The sequence below is a fragment of the Geospiza fortis genome, unplaced genomic scaffold (assembly GCF_000277835.1).
Source record: "Geospiza fortis unplaced genomic scaffold, GeoFor_1.0 scaffold27, whole genome shotgun sequence".
Lineage (NCBI taxonomy): Eukaryota > Metazoa > Chordata > Aves > Passeriformes > Thraupidae > Geospiza > Geospiza fortis.
Window position 1 is genome coordinate 6567786 of NW_005054329.1, and position 7726 is coordinate 6575511.

General features: G+C 46.7%; 1 long non-coding RNA gene across 1 annotated transcript; it reads right to left on the reverse strand.

The window, feature by feature from the left end:
* Nucleotides 1-479: 479 nt before the first annotated feature.
* LOC115947882 lies at nucleotides 480-6821 on the reverse strand. Its single transcript, XR_004081740.1, has 2 exons — nucleotides 6719-6821; nucleotides 480-887 (listed from the first exon to the last, which is right to left on the reverse strand). It is a non-coding gene; the product is annotated as an uncharacterized LOC115947882 (long non-coding RNA).
* Between the last annotated feature and the right edge of the window lie 905 nt (nucleotides 6822-7726).

A 7726-nucleotide genomic window follows, 5' to 3' on the forward strand; every position in this document is an offset into this window, starting at 1 on the left:
GAAGTCGTGGCTGCTTGATTGATCTCCCAGCTCAAAGAACTGACAAACCAAGGGGCTGCTCAGGCCAGAGCCCAGCACTGCCAGAGCCTGAGCCACACCTGGGTTTGTCCATCCAGCATAAAAAAGACCCTCTTGTGGCAGTGCAGGCAGTGAATACCAGGTCTGCTCTCTGGCAAACTCCCAGCAGGGTGAAGCACAGCATCAGAGCTGGGACAGGCAGCTGAAACAACAGCTGTGCTGGAAATGGTGCCCACATGTGTCAGCAATGGTCTGCGATGGAGAGAGACAGGGAGATTGACTCAGTGATCAGAGTCTGATATCATTGTGGGGTACAAGCACTTATCTACTATCTCAGGGAGACTAATAATGTGTACTACAATGATTGGGTTAAAATCACACACAAACTTATGCAAAGTGTAATGTGTATTACAATGATTGGGTTAAAATCACATACACAAACTTATGCAAATAACAGCATCTCTTTCTTGCAGAGTTTATTGGGATTTTATTTTTCCGGTAAACCTGTTTGATTGAATCTTCGTGTAATTCAGGTCTAATTTTCAAAAAGTTCTGTTTGCTTTTGCCAAGGCATCCTGTTATCAAATCTCTGATGTTAACCAGGTCCAAAGTCCATCATCTGTCTTGTGTGCCCCAACATTCCAACACACACGGATCCCTGGTGCTGGGAGAGCCGCGCTGCAACCACCTGCCAAGCAGCAAAACTGGATTGCTTTGCTCGTGGTGAATGAGGATTCCACTGCCACCCAGGGCACTGGAGAACCTGGCAGGCAGGTTTGTCTTGACATTGGGGTGTTAGGCTGGGCTGGATGGATGCTACAAGGAGATAATGCTGGTCCTGGTCCTGGGTAGGCAGAGGAGCCACCTTGCTGCGGAAGAAAGTCAGAGTTGGGTTTTGACTACACAGACACACTTCCCTGCTCTCTTCCTAAACACTAGAGTCATAAAAATATGATCTGTAGGTTATCTGCAACGAAAACCCCAAGCAAGCATTGATTCAGCAGCAGCACGGGTCACTCACACCATCAGATTTTAAGTTTACAGCAAGTCTTGCTACTTTTCTAACTCTCTCTCCCTGCTCCAGCCAAGAATACTCTTTTATTTCCAATTGCCTCCCTCTGGCAGCTTTATATTGGTGACCTGAGGGTGCAAATTAGATGTTTGAAAACACAGCAGTTAAATCAACAACTCTGAAGTGTAATAGAGGTCAGGACAGTTTGCTTCCAACTCAGTTGCTCAGTTTCTGCTTTGGTTCATGCTATCTGCATTTTGCAAAGTCCTTTGATTTCTGCAGAGGGTAAAAACAGGGCTCAATCCTCCTTCTGTTCAAATCTCCAACTCTGTATTTTCTGTCTGTTTTTAGGCTTCTAAAAAGAGGCAGTGGTTCCCTTGTTTCACTGTCAGTGATTTTCTGGGAAAGGCTCCCAGTCTGGACTGTGTCCTTTGCCTTGGAGCTCTTCTCCTAAATCTGTGTGTCACTGCAGCTGGGCAAAGTGACACATTTTCCCCAGAATTTTTGATCTGTCCTGCTGCCAATCAGTGAGTGTCTGGTTTGATTACATTGCCCATCCTTAATGGGCTCTTTAACATTTGGCCACTCCAGGTTCTGCTGGCAAATCCCTCCCCTAGTGCTAAATAAACACCACAGATCAGGAGAACCAGGAGCTGCCGAATGGGGCTTTGGGGGAAATATTTCACCATAATATCAGAGCTCTGTAATTGAAGGCTGCCTGGTGTGGAGGAAGGAGTGATTCTGCTCCACTATCACACACTCGAGACTTGGTTCATTTGTCTTGATTAGCAGAAGTTTAACCATCTCATGCCTTTAATTAGTGGCTTTCTCAGAAGAGTTGTTGGTGTGAACAACCAGAAGGGAAGCTCGGCAGGGAGGGACAGATCTGTGTGGGGTGTTTGGAGCAAATCTTGGGCCACAGTCGCTCAGGTTGGCACTGGAGGGAGCAAGAAGGTTGGAGAAAGAGGGGCCAGGAACACAAGTCCCGTGAGGAATGATTGAAGGAGCTGAGGGTGCTCAGCCTGGAGAAAAGGAGACTCAGACGTGACCTTGTCACTCTGCACAGCTCCTGAAAGGTGCCTGTGCTCAGCTGGGGCTGGGCTCTTTCTGCAGCAGCACTGACACAACCAGAGCACACAGCCTCAAGCTGCACCAAGGGAAATTCAGGTTGGATAATAGGAAAAAGTTTTTCATAGAAAGAGTGAGAAAGATCTGGAATGTTCTGCCCGGGGAGGTGGTGGAGTCACCATCCCTGGGTGTGTTTAACAAAGCCTGGATGTGGCACTGGGTGCCAGGTTGAGTTGAGGGATTGGGCTGGGTTGTACTCAATGATCTTGAAGGTCTCTTCCAACCCAGTGACTCTGTGAATTCTGTGAAGAACAGCCTTTAGGCTGGAGATTGCTCTGCAGAGGAATTGTGCCACGAAGCAGGCATCTGCTGTGTCCTGGGGAGGAGGGCTGTGAGCACTGCTGGAGGGATTCTGGAGGGCACAGGTTCCCCTTTGCATGCAGCATCTCACCGACACAGATGCTTTCAATATAAGATTGAGACCTTTGGTTTCAGTCCCTTAATGTTTAATTATGCATATTTAAAGTGCCTGCTGCTTGAGGGGGGAGAAGCGGGTAAATTTTCTGCCTACAACCTGGTTCATGAGCAGCTGAAACCCAAACAGCACAAAGAAAAGGGAAGTTGTGAGCACCATTTGCTAAGGGGTTCTACCAGCTATTTTGAAGAGGTGCATTGTGAAGAACAAGTGGCTTAGGGTGTTGAATGATTTGCTCTCAATCCTTCTGCAGTCCTTTTGAACAGGAGGAAGGTTTATGTCAACATTGCCAAGCACTGGAGCTCCTCTAAGCACAGAGCAGGGCAACATCAAGTGGCTCCAAGCCTCAACCAGCACTTCAATCTCTTTGAGGAGGGCTGGTGTGGTGTTTTGAGTGTGCTGGACTGATTCTTTTGGAGGACAGAGAAACGTCATGAGGGGAATTTTGGGCAGATTATCACTGCCTTTGGTCTGCTTTTGTGTTTTTGTTTGGTTTCAAAGAGGTTTCTGGTAGGAGATTATGGAGCACTCCACTGCTCAGGAGCTTTGTTCTCTCTTCTGTCAGGCAGCCACAAATTTAAGCACACAGGAACTGTTTCATCCGAAATCGTTGGCCCTCATGTAAACAAGGCCATTAAATAGAGGAAAAGACAAATGATGCTAGCAGGCATGTGCTTTATTCTGTCTCAGAAAGCTTTTGATGGCTGCCTGATCCCACGTGCACCTTGGAATGGTCTGGGCTATTGAAGAGTAAGGAAGTCTTCACCTTTCCTATCCTTTGCCTCTCCCTTTTCTCTCCCTCCTTCTTGCCCTAATGCCACCTTCCCATTTCTACTTTTCCTAATTTATTATTCTCCATTCTATGTATCCTGGAGGCAGAATACATTTTTTAACAGGCAGGATTTCTAAATCCTTTTATTTGCCCTCAGATTCTTTCTGGTCACTTCTAGGCTGTGCACACACACACATAAACATGTGCATTTGTATGTGTCTTTGTTAACATCTTCTCTTTCCCCTCCCAAGCAATTTCCACACATCCTTTGAGTTCGCTAGTCCTATTTCCATTGAACTTTCTTCTCCTTTCATCAATCCAGAATAATAAACAGATTGGATTTCCTATCTCTGGGATTGCTTTTCCATGAGCTGTATTTTCTCTCTCTTTTTTTTTTCCTTGGATTTTCTTTCCCTTTTTTAATTTATATTTTTATTTTTACTTTACTTTGAAAGAAATCATCCTTTTCCTCTTTTGGTTCCTGGCTTCTCCTCCAGTGTTTTATTCAGGCTATGGATGATTGTCTCCATACACTCCTTTTATGCTATGAAATGAATTGCTAATGCAACCCCTGCTGGGAGATGCATAGTCTGATCTTGTCCTAAATAGGGCCTTGTTTGCAGGGGATTATGTATAAATGTATGGACTGCACCATTATATATTCACTTAGTGGAAAAAGGTCTCTGCTTATTCCATAAATGAATTCCTGGGGAGAGGAGATGCATCCAGCCTGGAGGTGCCTTGCAGTCCACTCCTGCTCCCCTGGCATGGCTGCTCAGTGAAGCCCAGCATCAACCACATGGATATTCACTGCCAAGGGGTCTGGGAAGGTGAGGGCAGACAGAACCCATGTCATCCACAGAGATCCCAGCCAGGCCCAGGCATCCCCTGGAATGTGGGAAGATCTTGCACTGCCAGGACCCCATCCAGGCCTGGTGAGGGGGCAGGGACTGATGTAGGGCTCTGAAACCTCCAGATCAGCCCCTGCCAAAGAGAGATGCTGTGCTGATCCCTGAAAAATGCGCCAGCAGGGGTAGAGCAGCGTGCAACCCCAAAAATTCTGTTAAATACAATGCTGACCTCTGCCCTGAGCTGCTTGGTCTGATTACAAGCTCTGAGAGTGACTGGGGGTGAATGGGATACAGGAGCCCTTCTTTCAGCCCCATGGTCTGCCACAGCCATCCTGCCTGTCCCAGAACTGCCCCGCAGGTCATAAACATCCTAAACCATGGCCAGGATGGCAGATGAGGCACTGCAGGATCTGTGGGTGCTCCTTGGAGAAGCACTCTGCAGTTTCCAGCCAGACCCTTTTATGGCGCTGGTTTGGATTGTATTTACTGCCACAAAGGGAAAAACAGATAAAACTAGGTTTTGTTTAATTTTATATTTTCCTTCTGGACTGGGTTCTGGGCTTCTCTTAGGAAAACCATAAAGCATCTTATTAAATCAAGTCATCATAAGGCAACATCCAGCCCAGCCTCTGAGTGGGGTTTGTGCTGCTATCAGCTCTTATCCATCAGCCTGGCTCAGTTTCACCTGAGTTCACTCTGCTCTGAGGTAAACCCCAAACAATCTCTGCCTTCCTCCTCCTCAACATACCCTGAGCACAGAATAACTCAAAGCTTCTGTGGTGTGCTGCTGGTGTTTGCAGTAAAAGCCCCTTGCTAATGGGCAAGGTTCATGTTATTTCCATTTGTGTTACTCACACTCCTGGGGCATACAAATTTAAAAAAAAAAAAAAAAAAGGAAAAAAACCCTGCATATTTTAAAGTGTAAACAGAACCTGGTGTTTTCTTAAATAAATGTGACAATTGCAATAATGTTTTGCAGATTACAGGAAAAGGAACTTAAGGGAAACATTTCCAGAGCTTCAGCACTGTGTATTTTGCTGATGCTTAAATAAACTCTTTGTTACTGCTGTTCTTTCTGCCTTGCTGTTAGTTTGATGCTACTTGAAAACCTTAAATGCCTAGAAAATCCTTCTGCTAGACAGGGATGTTACTTTCTATCTCCTGGCCTGCCCAGAAACCTCTCAATTCCCTCAGTAGCTTTGCACTTGGGCAGACGGATCCTGCTTTTGCAATTCTTAGCTTTTGCCTGTGAGTCAGCAGCTCCCTGGGCTCATATTAAGAACCCAAATCAGCAGTGGCATGATTGAGCCCTTCTGCCTGGCTCTGTCCACGCCACTGCCATCATCCAGGCAGAGCCCATTTGACTCAGCCAGGCTGCTGACAGCCTCTCCAGCCCTGGCATATGAATAAAACCCCTGTGATCAGCCCAGGTGCCCTGGTTCTTCTCCTGCTTCAGGAGCAGAAAAATCTCCCCCATCTGGGAGGCACCTGAGCACCGTTTAGCTGGAGTTTAGTGTGAAGCCAGATGAAGGCTGCCTCGCCCCCTGGAAACACATAAAAAGCAGAAGGACAACCAGGCTGAAGTTATAAATGCAGCTTTTCTGCAAAGAAAGCAATTTTCTTCCCCACTCAGCCCCTGGAGCTCACCCTGATGCCTTGGGAAGGCTGACCTAGAGCAGAGAACAGACAGAGTTAAAGAATAAAGCAGGGATTTATTAAAAGTCTCAACAGATCCACCCTGGGCAGCACAAGAGCCCAGCCAGGGCTGCACCCAAGATGAACCAAAATGGTCCCAAAATGCATGACTGGTCACAGGGTCTCTCACTTTTATCAGTTCTGCTCTACTTGCATATTGGAGTTAACTGTTCAATTACAAGATTTAGCCCATCAAGTCCCATCCTTCTTGTTTTTTCTCTCTTCAGCCCACGTTGTTTATGATCTTGAGCCTGAGATTTGGATCATTTGTCCTTGGTCTCCAGCTAGAGAAGGAATATATGTATTAACCTGTGGAGAAAGCATTGAACATTCAGGAGTGCCACAGCTGTCCTTTTGCTGTACAGCACAGCTGCTTGCAGACGAGCTGGGTGGAATTCAGGACCAAAGACAGCCCCAGCCATGGTGCTGAGGGTGAGAAAAACTCTGATTTCTCAGACAGCACCAGGAATGCATCCCTGTAAGGATAATTTGGGGTGCTGTGGGGTCTCCTGGCTGACCCTGTGACCCCGTGTCCACACGTGGAGCTCTCCTCAGGAGGGCACTGCTGTTCTTTCCCACTGAGCAGCTCACACAGCGTACACAGAGAGCAGCTCTGGCTCTCTGGTGCTCACTCACCTCCTGATGCAGAAATTGTGTGCAAAACCCCAGTAACTTTAAGGGAGGAAGAAGGTGAGAAACATGGCATAAAAGCAGCTTTTTTTTTTGCCTCACAGTCTTCCAGTTTTGTTTCCCCGTGCTTGTGTCAGAGTCCCTTTCAACCTTCACACCACATTAGCATGGATTACATGCCTCTATTAGCTACATACCTCAATTCCAAGTTTGGGACCTGCTCACACTGTCTTGCAGCTTGCTCCATCCGACTCATCATTTCCAAATTAGCTGAACTTGATTGAGGCGGATCAGGCTGCAGCCCTCGTGCACCAGGAGAAATGAGTCACTGCCCTGCTTCCTCTGCCAGCCCCTGCTCTTGGGGGCACAGCTCTGTGCATCTGAATGGAGAAGAGGCCACGTTTCTCTTGACACTTCAATCAGAGCTTAGTAGGAGAAAAAGCAGTTCACAAAACTGAAAGGCTGCGAGTTTCTGATGCATTTATTGTGTTGAGCCTCCCCTGCCTGGTCCTGTGTCTAGACAAAGCCTTAATAGAAACAGCAGCAACTGGCAAGGGGGAGTTTGTGTTGATTTTCTGTTGCCAGGGGAAAACCAAACTAATGGAATTAGTGTGAGTTCACGGGGGCAACCAGAATGAGCCTGGACCTATGAGTGTGTGTGTGTTTGCTGCATGCTGAATGCAAAGGGGTGGAAAAAGTTGAACATGCACAAGGCTCAAGCTGAAAAGACAAACTGGGCTGAGCTGCATATTCACATTGCCCCTGGATGCCAGGAAATGTTTGAAGCTCTGCAGAAATAAGCCTTTTCCCCCCCTCTCTTCTCCCAAGGACTTGTAGTCCACTGTGGAGTTTTTCCTCTTTTATGCAGAGCTCCCCTTTTTCATTTCTCTTCTGATTTCTTGTTTTATGTTTCGTGCTGCTGAATTACTGCAGTCATTCCCTTTTTCTACCTCCAAGCAATTGTCAAGAAAAAAGGAAAATGCCCCCAAAACATTCTGCAAAGTAACTTTACTCAGCATCACAGCCTCCTACCCTGGTGGAAACTCAAGCTTGTTTGCTTTATTTAAAGCTACTCCCTTGCACACATGATATAGCTCACAGATGCCTGGAGTCTATTTACCTCCTGGCTTGTTTATCCTGAAATGGCCAATGGAAACTGCTCACATTTTTGTCCTGATAAGAATCCAATCATGGAAATTGATTGA